Below are 11,129 nucleotides of genomic sequence, written 5' to 3' on the forward strand. Positions count from 1 at the left end.
AAGGCAATAATATCCTTCCTACGTGGGTGGACAGTCCTGGAAATAATATTCCAGATGGAGTTGAGCCGCCTATTTGCTTATACGTTTGTCACTTATTATAATCAGCCATAAAACCAGACCTGATCTTTCTCCCAGATTTGTAACAAAGATAATTTCTACATTTCATGTCACTTCTGCTCTGTGGAGATCAGGAGAGTCAAAAGCTTTTACAGCAAAATCTGTTCTTACTCTCCAAACCTTGGAGTGGTGCTTGGTAAATCCAAGGATGAGGTGAGGTGGAGGACTGAATGCTGATGTGGCTGAATGATATTCATCATTTTTCCTCCTCTCTTGAGGTACAGAAAAAAATAGCATGGATGAAAGCCATAGCTAGCATTTTGCACAAAGGGAGCCTAAGGTTTTCAGGAAAACTCTAAGAAGAGAACCTTTCTATGATTATCCACCTCTGCTGATTTTTCCTATTTGAGGGATGAAGTAGGTCATGAAGATCTTTAGCTAAACTCTCAGCTGACTCTAACATGGTAGGATTTATACTTGCTTTTGAATGGCACAATGTTAACTTCAACTCCTCTAGATTCATCAGTATTTATTACCACATGACTTAAACCCTCTTAACGCTACCTCTCATTTTAGCTTAATGAGTATTGCTGAGCCTATACTGAGTCATAGTACTACATGGAGGATCTAGAAAAGGGGCATCTGAGAAGTAATTAACAAAAATATAACAGTAATTAACAAAAATATAACAGTAATTAACAAAAATATAATGTGTGTCATCTCTAACACTTCTTGACTCCTTTGCATTCACTTGTGTCCATGCTTCTTGGGCTTTCTGTAATACAAGCTTTGAGCATGACCTAGCTTGAAATTCAGAATCAGTAGTAAAAGTCCCAGTGCCTCCAAAGAAGAAAGGCTTTAATTCTTCACCTTTATTATAGTCCGCATACAGTACAACATAATAATTGAAATAACATATAGTTTGGAGCAAAGTAAGAATAAAATATTTTTTAAGATTATGATCTCTTAAACATATTTTAATGATTTTTATATATGTGTGTGTGGGTATACAGACACATGCACACAAACACACAGAGGAGTTAACTGAAGGTATGTCGACTTGCTATAAACCTTTGTTTCCTTGCATTACATTCTTTGTATCTGTTGGAGGTTTACTACATAGCAATGCAATCACAGAAAAATATATTCACTTATCTTTTTATATATTTAATGTGATCAGTGCCCAAAAATGTTTAATACTAACCAAGTCCTCCAGGGCTTCCTGGTCAAGATGAGTAGTAGTGAAAGTTCCATAAAAGAGATTATACTGTGATTTTATAAAGATCAAAGCCAGAAATAAAATACATTAAAGAAAAAGGCAAGTCATTTGACTACAGTTCAAAGTATTAATCAAAATATTTCCATGCATCTGGGAATATTTGTGGAAACTGTAATGGAAAAATATTTGTGCTGTAATGTACTCTTGCTAAAAGCAAACCCAAGAGAAATAGATGTTCACATTGTAACTTAGGCAGACATAAGTGAGGCAATGTTTACTGGAGCTGTTAAATGTGAAGAAACACCAAAAATTGCACAATAAGTGCATGGACTAAATAAAGAAAATTTACATGATACTTTTGCACTGCAACAGCCAACTTAAGATTGATGGGTCATTCATAACCTTCACATGACATGAAAGTGCAAAAGCAAACTAAATGATGACTATGAATGAATTTCATATTCTTAAGCAGAGCTACAATGTAAAGCACAAAAGTTAAGAAGGTTATGATGTCAAAATATTTCAGACGAGTCTAAAAGCAAACAAAAATGTCCCGTTTCTTAGGACACAGATAGCAATTCTGCTCTCAGAGCCACTAGTATGTTACGCTACTTAGATTCAGAGGCAATCTAGAGAAGAGCAGTATCTTCAGGACTGGAGGAAGTATCTGATTTCACCTGAATATTTTAAACACAAAGAGAATAAGTATTTTCAAAAAGGTTCTTTTAATTAATGAACACATATGCCACCAATGCATATAACACTGCCATTTCTGAAACTCTGAGGTAGTGCTGCCAAAACTGTGGAAAGTAGAAACATCTATCACCATTCATTATCAAGATTAGACTGAAAAAAAAAAAATCACTGGAAAGCCCTCAAGAATGTGAAAATGTGCCATTTTATGAAGTGTATAGTATGTATATAAAAAACAGGAAATGGTATGAATATCCCCGGGAAAAAAAAAAAAGGATGAGTCCTAGCTTCCCTCTACACGTGACTGAGCAGCAGACGTGATGAGCAGGAAATCTGGAGCGCATCACATAAAAGTGCTGGAGAAGGAAAGCAGCAGGCACCTTGCAATGGCTGAGGAGCCGAGGCACACCTTACACCCACACACATTTGAAAGGAAGAGGGAGATGACACACAGGTAGGGAGACCAGTAATTTCTCACGGCCAACAGTGCAGGAGGGAGACAAGTGACGTTGCAATGCCACTGGGAACAGCTGTTTTCAGCCCGTGGTGAAATGAGCTCACCAGGCAGCGTGCTAAGTTCCAGCTTCATGGCACCTTGCTCAGAGGTTGCCAAGGACCAGAGAGGTCTGAAACGTGTAGTTACTCAGAGCTGCTTTGCTGCTGACATTTGAATCATTCCCATTAAATGAGACAGACCAATAGTTTACAGGATTTCTGATGTGAAGCGATGATTTCTTGAGAAGAAGTAAGACCGCTTCCACTACAGAGGGCCCAAAAGTCCCTCATGTCCAGAGGCTATCCAGGTCTACAGTGACTGGAAGCAATTGCTGAAAGGTTCTGTTCTAAAGCCCCAGCAAATGAAACGTCCTGCCACCACACGAGCAAACAAACAAAAAACCCGCCATGTTTTCATATTTCCCCTTTAAGACAGTTTTCTGTCCACATGGATATGAGCAATCTTATCGACAAAACAAAAGAAAATTTCCTTGCATAAAAGTTAACCAAATGACAGAGTTAACAGAAGCCTGATTCAGTTAGTCATCTAAATGAGATTACTGAAAAACGATGATACAAGTCAAAAACTTTACCACCACCAGGTTGGTCTCCAGCAGAGCCAAGACAAGGGAAAGTCAAAACTCTTAGGCAGAGTTTTTTAAATATGACCTAACACTATTCACCACTACTTTTTCAGTCATCTCCTTTTTTGCTTCATTTGTCATACTCCAAGGTGAGAGATGTGTAAACAAACCAGTGGGATGTTTTTTCGCAGTCATTTCTTATATATGTTTGAGACTTGGTCTTGCCATTTAATCTTTGTTCATATTAGTCATCCTACTGACTTTGATGATTTACATTTGTGAGTAATCCTTACTTAAGTGACAGCACTAAATCTATAAGAAATGTACCTCACTTGATTTGCACCAAAATGTTTGGAAGTCTAGTATGCTTGATCACTGAAGGCAGACAAACACTGAGGACAGACATTTTTCTATGATGTTGTGCTTTGAGCTATGATGCTGAGAGCTAACATTGCATGATGGATTTTTACAGCCAGCATAACAACTAAGAATAGTAAAATGCGTATTAAAATACTGAGCGGTTGGCTCTCCTATCACAATAATTATCAGTGAGTCATTTGCTGAAGCCACTATGCTTTGCAAAATAGTTGGAAATGTGTTCTATTGATGTGAAAATTGAGTAGTAAACTTAAAGACATCAAGAGCTATAAAAAGTTTGTCACACAACAATGATTAGCAGAAAGACAAGAAGAAGCCTTTGTTCTGTGCAGGGGATGTCTGTGCTACTGTTTTATGGTCGTTGTACGTTAAAGCTGTGCAAGCACTGGGCAGGCTAATCATAGCCTTGTGAGAGAATGGAGTCTTAGACCCACGCTCTCAGGGACTGTAAAGAGTCTAGAAAACATCCTTCCCAGGGATCATGGAAAATCATGATCCTCGTTGTTCAACAGCCATTGTTGCATGGATTTCATAATTTAAAGTCAGGCAGATGGCTTAATTCAAACTTTTGCTCCTCAAATTCTCTGCTTAGCTACTTGGTAACCTTGGAGGACTAGAAATAACATTGCCATAATTCCTTTTCACCCTTAACATGCTCAGATGACTAAAGTTTTTCCTTCTGTGCATGCATCAGGGAGGTGTCATTCTTGCAGATGAGTCCAACTGGGACCTAGAGATGTGGGAAACTGGGACCTCTTCTACTCAAGTCCAGAGCAGGGCTTTGTCTGATAGACATTTGGAAAAATGTCTACCAACTACTACTGGTGTAAACCCCTGTTGCACTGGTGGCTTCCTAACTCCTGGACTGCAGAGTTCTAAAACTGGCATCCAACTGGGTGGGTAGCAAGTGGCCTAATATGCAGAAAAAGAGTTATAAAGACACCAGAGCAGACACAAAGAGCAAAAGTGAGCTTGCCTTTTATAGCATAGCCATCAGGACAGTCACCATGGGAGAAGGGTGTCTGTGTTTCACTACTCACTTCAAGGACAGTTTATGCTTTGAGCAGGCTGGACCCAACTGTGAAGAACATCCTGTGTTACCTGGGATAAATAGATAGTCATTGTGGATTTGTGCAAACATGTTGCATTCATTCAGTTCTGAACTGTCCTGATTCCCTCATAGAGCACCACATGCAGAAAACTACTTATTAGCTAGCTCAAAAATAGTTCTCTAAAAATAAGTATGATGGAGACTTACACAATAATATATACATAGTTTTCTTCATTTTGTTTCATGCAAGAAACAGATGGCAAATGCAAAAAAGATCTGAATGTAGTAAGAGAGTGGGGTTGGAGAATATGTAGTGCAATGAAGCCAGCAAGGCTCAGCAGTTTGTCAGCAATGCTGTTTCACAGGTATCTTATCTGTTAATGCCTGTGCCTTTTCTTTAGATAGGAGATTGAAGTCTAGTGTGTTAATCTATTTCAACTACCATACTCTTGTTCTTCATGCATACACACCAATCCCTCAACAATATTCAGTACAAATCTCTTATGTTAGAAAGGTAGACGTGGATAAAATCTATTGTGAAATTAAACTGGAACTAGAGAAAAGGGAATCCTGAGTTCCATACACCTATGTCGCTGGAACACTTAAAGAGTTACAAGTATCTTTTCTCCAGAAAAATTAATTCATTTATGACTTCAGAGCTGCTGCTAACACAAGTCATAGCAACACAGGAAAACATTGACCTTGACTGTAAACCTGCTTTTACATTGAACTGTCTGAAACATAGGGCAAAGGTTTGAAATAATGCAGTAAGTCAAGTAATGGTTTAAAAAGCCTGCAGCATTAGTGGCAAGCTTGCTTTAGATAGTATTGCTAGCTATCCAGTTTTCCAGTGAAATATTTTTATGTTAGACCAACTAGAGAAATTATTTGAATTATCTCTAAAAGCTGAGCTGTGGCAGGGCAACAAAATAAAGGGATGGAAGTTTTTTCCCTGACATCTCTATTATTACTGCCTGCACATGGCATACACTCTTGCAAGCCACCCAACCTTCCTTCAGAACATGGCAGAATCTGTCCTTTATGTCTGCTGGTGATGACACATCCTATAGCAAAATCTCAAGATTTGTTAAGTTAGCTTCTGAGGTGCCTTTCATGTTCAAACAGAGAAGGAGACACCAGACAGGGAGAAGGACAGAGCTGAGGAGAGTTGGTGTTTGCCCAGGGGCAAAACCTGATGTAGCCGCATGGGTTTGTGTTTGAGGTGTTAAACACTAGCTGTGAACTTCTTACCGAGTGGTGAGAGAATCATGGTCCAGAATTAGGTCAAGGGGACCAGGCTTGTGTTGCTGGTGACAAGGGGTACAAAAAGATCAAGAAACTAAATATTGTCTCAAATGTCACTAGAAAAAATCAGAAGAAAACAAGGTATCAATGAAGCAAGACTTCCTGAGGGTATTTAACAGTGAGTAAACATGGAAAGAGTAAGAGATTGTTTCTTTTTCTAGGCCAAGTCCCAAATGGTCTCTATGTAATTGGTGAAAATAAGCCTAGAATTTGTCTCCATAGTCCTTGTAAGTCATAAGGACAAGGCCATGTTTTTAATTTTATTTTACTTGTGTTTGGCTCAAAACATGTGTGAGAAGAAAAATGTTATTTCCTTGGTACAAATAGTCTTCTCAACCATGAGCTTTTTCCCTTTTAAACTGAATATATGTCTAGAAGGCACGACACATGCTATCTTGAGCTATATGAGCTTAGGAAGACAGTTTTGATACAAAAGTCAGCTAAGTGGTAGTTGGTGAAGCTGTAGTCCTGCCTACTATACCTAAGCTAAACTCTGCTTGGGCTAATTAGCCATAAACAAATGTCATCAAGTCTCAGAAGAATCAGCATGGACAATTCCTTCCAGACTGACATTATTCTCTAACAAAAAGCTGTTTTAGTTTTCTGTCAACAATTCTCATGGAGATGAGCTGGTGTTAGTTCCAGTGGCCAGTAGCAGGGATGCAGTAAAATGGACAACAACACTTTTCATCCAAATCCCCAATTTGTCGTTTTTGTTTATTGTTCCTCAGATATTATCCTTAGAATAAAATCTGTTCCCTCACAGAATAGAAAGAAAACAATAAAACCTACTAAAAAGAAAGGTTAATGAAGTGTTTAGCAAGACCATTTTCTCAGCCACAGGTTCTCAGTCCTCATTTCTACCCCAGGCCATGGATGACCTACTCACATAATTTGTGAACTGGGTTCCTGGAGAAAACTTGGGATCAAGTAGGCAAGCGGGCGATGGGGAGCCGAGTAGTTTGAGAGCTGACAGAACCCCACTGTTACCCACCAGTTTTGTGGAGATCCTTCATGTTTTCTTTCATTACATGACAAGAATACATCTTTTAAAGTTTGAAAGACACAGTAAGAGACCTCAAAGTTACAAACAAAGGTAGACTACTGCTTCCAGAATGCCTCACCCAATATATGCCCTATTCCCTTTTATGTTCCTGAGTTGTTCTTTAGAGAAAAAAAAAAGGACTGGTAGAGACAGGTTGGTTGAATTGCCACTAACATTTGGGATGTTTCTTGGGGCAACCACAGGCCTGTGCAGCATAGCAGGCACATTGAGTGTCTTCTGCTGCCGGGACAAACTTGGTTTACTATCCACATGCAATGCAGCAACTCTGCAGTACACATCAATAAGCTGGGATTCGTACAAGCCCAGCATATGACAAAAAGGGCCTCTGCTGCTCTGTCCTCCCCAGTACATTGAGGAGCCAATTTAGTGCTCCCCTCCTCAATGGGTGTCAGATCCAGAACTGGAACTCCCCCAAAATAGGGCCAGTTGCAGGACTAACCAGGGCAAAAATAAACATCTCTTTGCTGTCCTTCTTGCAGCTTTACTCCTCCTCACCTCTCATTTTCTGCTCCCGTTACCGAAGTCCCAGGCAAACATCTTTCTTGCCTTTCTCAGGGCAGGCTGCCCTGGTCTTGCCTGTCTTTAAGGCTGATAACCGATACAGCTTTGTGATGGACAGCCTGCAAGCCCAGCGTCCCCCAGCCCCGAGGCACTGTGTTCAACAGGCTGCCCTAGCACTGGGAAGTCTGAAGGCCTGGCATTTTTTCTCCCCAGCAGACTGCTGGGCAGACTGCTAAGGAGCTGGGTTGGCAAGCTGGCATGAAACGGGGCAGGCTTTTGACTGAAACCTGCCTGGCAGGCGAGTTTGGAAATGTGCCTGTGTTTTGTCGGAAGATTTGTTAAAACAGACACATTCCCACAGAATGTTCTGATTTTGATTAATCAGCGTTTTGGGGTGGGTATCACATTCCCCTGGAACATTTCTGACCATCTTCACTGACGATCAGCTGCATGTTTACAGCACACCCCATCGCAGTGATCCTTCAGTGCTTCCCACTCCGAATGCTCACGCCGACATGGGACTGAGTGCTGCCCTATAGGAATGATAAGCTCCACCGTGCCCATCATGAATAAGGGCAGGGTACTACACGGGCAAAGACTCCAGGCCTGGGCAGTTTGACACTAGAGGAATACTTTGCAGGCAGACAGAGAGAAAAAGCCCTTCCCATGCATTCAAGTACCTCACAAATATTCGTAATTATGAGCTGGGTTTCTCAAGTTAGTTCATCTCGCATTAACATGCTCTCAGTTTGCGATTTAATATTATGAATTGTGGGCACTAGAACTGTTGAATTAGGAAAATAAGGACATGGAAAACACTGTGCTGGTTAAAGAAAAGAAACTCCTATCATTTTTTGCTTTGCTTTCTCTGCTCTTGCTTCTTATTTACCACCACCCCCCCCCCCAAGGTGTCTGGCATACGCTTTAAAAGCCAATGTTATATGTTTTCATCCTTGTCTTTTTGAGAAAACAACAAGGTTCTGCTTGCTCTGACAAACTGAACGTATTCTCAGGCCCTGTGTTTCAAAGCAGGATTTGACACACAGGAAACCCAGAAGAGAATAAGCCTGTCACACTTGTTTTTCTTTTTGGTTTAACTGATTCATTTATTTTCTTTTAAGATTGTAGGGCATGTAATGATCCTCCTGCACTTTCTTGCCTCTGTGAATCATGAGGTGGGATGGGTCTAAGAGAGGGGCCAAACCACAAAGTTCACATACAGATTCTTGTTTTTCCAAGGTCTGAGGAAGTTCAGATTCAAGGTTTTGGGTTTGGACCATCTCAGGAATGTCCAAGGATTCAGTTCCTAGCTAAGTAATTTGACATATTTCTCTCTCCTGTCCCTTCCACTCTTACCACCTTGGATTTTGTTTCACTGATTGTGTTAGCTGTGATGGAAACAATGAATGAAAAAATCATTACTATTACATTGTCTTTCTGCTGGAGGAGTGTAGGAGAGAAGGAACAGAAATCTTCCACTGGATGATGATATTTCCTACACTTGCACACATCTATGGCGAACTAGTTGCTGATATTGCTACTTATCAGTAGTATCTGAGTGCCTCACAGATGACACCAATGGCAATGACAAAATCCCTAATGTACTGCAAGACTAAGGATTTTCAGGCTCCTTTTCTTCAGTTCAGATATCTCTCTTGTTGGGGAGTGAGGAAGCTATTAGAATTTGGAAATGGAAAGGTATATCTGAAAGGAAACAATTTTGACAAAAAGGCTGTCTCAATCACAGAATCTTAGTGTCAGAAGGGACTTTTTAAAGCTATCTAGTCCAACCACCCGGCAATGAGCAAGGACATCTACAACTAAACCAGGCTGATCAGAGCTCCATCCAACCAGACCTTAAATACTTCCAGGGATGGGGCATCTACCACCCCTCTGGGCAACTGCTGCCAGTGGTTCAACACCCTCCTTGTGAAAAATTTCTCCCTTATATCCAGTCAAAATCTGCCCTCTTTTAGTTTAAAACCATTACCCCTTGTCCTATCGCAACATGCCCTGCTAACAAGTCTCTCCCCAACTTTCTTCTAAGCCCCCTTTAAGTACTGGAAAGCTGCAACAAGGTCTCCCCAGAGCCTTCTCTTCTGCACACTGAACAACTCCAACTCTCCCAGCCTGTCCTCATAGGAGAGGTGTTCCAATCCTCTGAGCATTTTTGTGGCCCTCCTCTGGATGCTCTCCAACAAATCCATGTCCTTCCTGTTCTGAGGGCTCCAGAGCTTGTCGCAGTACTCCAGGTGGGGTCTTACCAGAGCGGAGTAAAGGGGCAGAATCACCTCTCTTGGCCTGTGGGCCACTCTTCCTTTGATGCAGTCCAGGATATGGTTGACCTTCTGCAGTGCGAGCACACATTGCCAGCTCATGTCCAGCTTTTCATCCACCAGTACCCCAAGTCCTTCTTGGCAGGGCTGTTCTTGATCCTTTCATTGCCCAGTCTGTACTGATACTGGGGGTTGCCCCGACCCAGGAGTCTGTACTTGGCCTTGTTGAACCTCATGAGGTTCACATGGGCCCATTCCTTGAGCTTGTCCAGGTCCCTCTGGATGGCATCCCATCCTTTAGGTGTGTCAACTGTAGCACTCAGCTTGGTGTCATCAGTGAACTTGCTGAGGGTGCACTTGATCCCATTGTCTATGTCGTTGAGGAAGATATTAAAGGGTACTGGTCCCAGTACAGACCGCTGAGGGACCACTTGTCACCAGTCTCCATCTGGACATTGAGCCATTGAGCAATATCCTCTGGATGTAACCGTGCAACCAATTCCTCGTCCACCCAACAGTCCACCCATAAAATCCATATCTCTCCAATTGTAGACAGAAGCATGTTGTGGGGGACTGTGTCAAAGGCTGTGGCAAAGAAGTCACTGATTATCTCAGCCTTCTCCTCATCCATTGTTACCAGTTCGCCAGTCTTGCTTATCAAGGGAGCATTCATTACGCATCAATGTAGAGAGTTGTTCTTGTTCCTGAACACTGTCAGTCTCAAGGCTTTATCACCTTCTCTACTGAGGTTACTCAACAAAGGACATTTTGTTCCTAGTTCTCAAGTGCTTACCTTGGACTTTGAGATCAGTATTGTCCAGAGGTGCACAGCTCAATGCATGGGCTGATTTTTATAATACTAGGAGACACAGTGGAAACAGCCTTACACCAGAATTGCTCCAATGATTTCTCCCAAGACTGAGAGAACAGCAAGTGTAACTTTTCCTTCTTGAATCGCCCTTGGTTTTGAAGTTCTGCAGAGATCCACATAATCTCGTAATATCCATGTGAGTGTCATGAACTTCATGCCACCTATGGATTTTTTGACTAATTTAAACAAGACTGCATTAACCTGCTTACAGGAAATCAGGCTTTGCATAAAGATGAGCTGGTGTGAGCTGAGATCAGGCAGGAGAGCTTACTCTGAAAAGGCTCGTCTGAAAGGCACACAGATCTCTTAATCAAAATAGTGAGAGACCCTGGCATTTTCATACCATGCAAGGGCCCCCAAATGCTCTTTTCCCAAGTTCAGTGTGCTAAAAAAAGTCATCCCTCTCTGCTCGTGAGGAACGTGTCTATCAGGAGATGCATATTGTGATCATTTCTAGGATGGATGACTGTAATATGGAAGATAGTGTTTGGTCTCTAACACTTATCATGGCTGCCTGTCCTCTCTCTGGGTCAGGCCAGCATAATCAAATTAATCTTGCATTCAAGTTCTTTCTATGGTTTCCACTCAGATTTTAATACCAATTTAAGCATCTGCTTAATTTCTGGATTGGGC

The sequence above is a fragment of the Phaethon aethereus genome (assembly GCF_964289735.1).
Source record: "Phaethon aethereus genome assembly, chromosome: Z".
In the NCBI taxonomy this organism is placed as follows: domain Eukaryota; kingdom Metazoa; phylum Chordata; class Aves; order Phaethontiformes; family Phaethontidae; genus Phaethon; species Phaethon aethereus.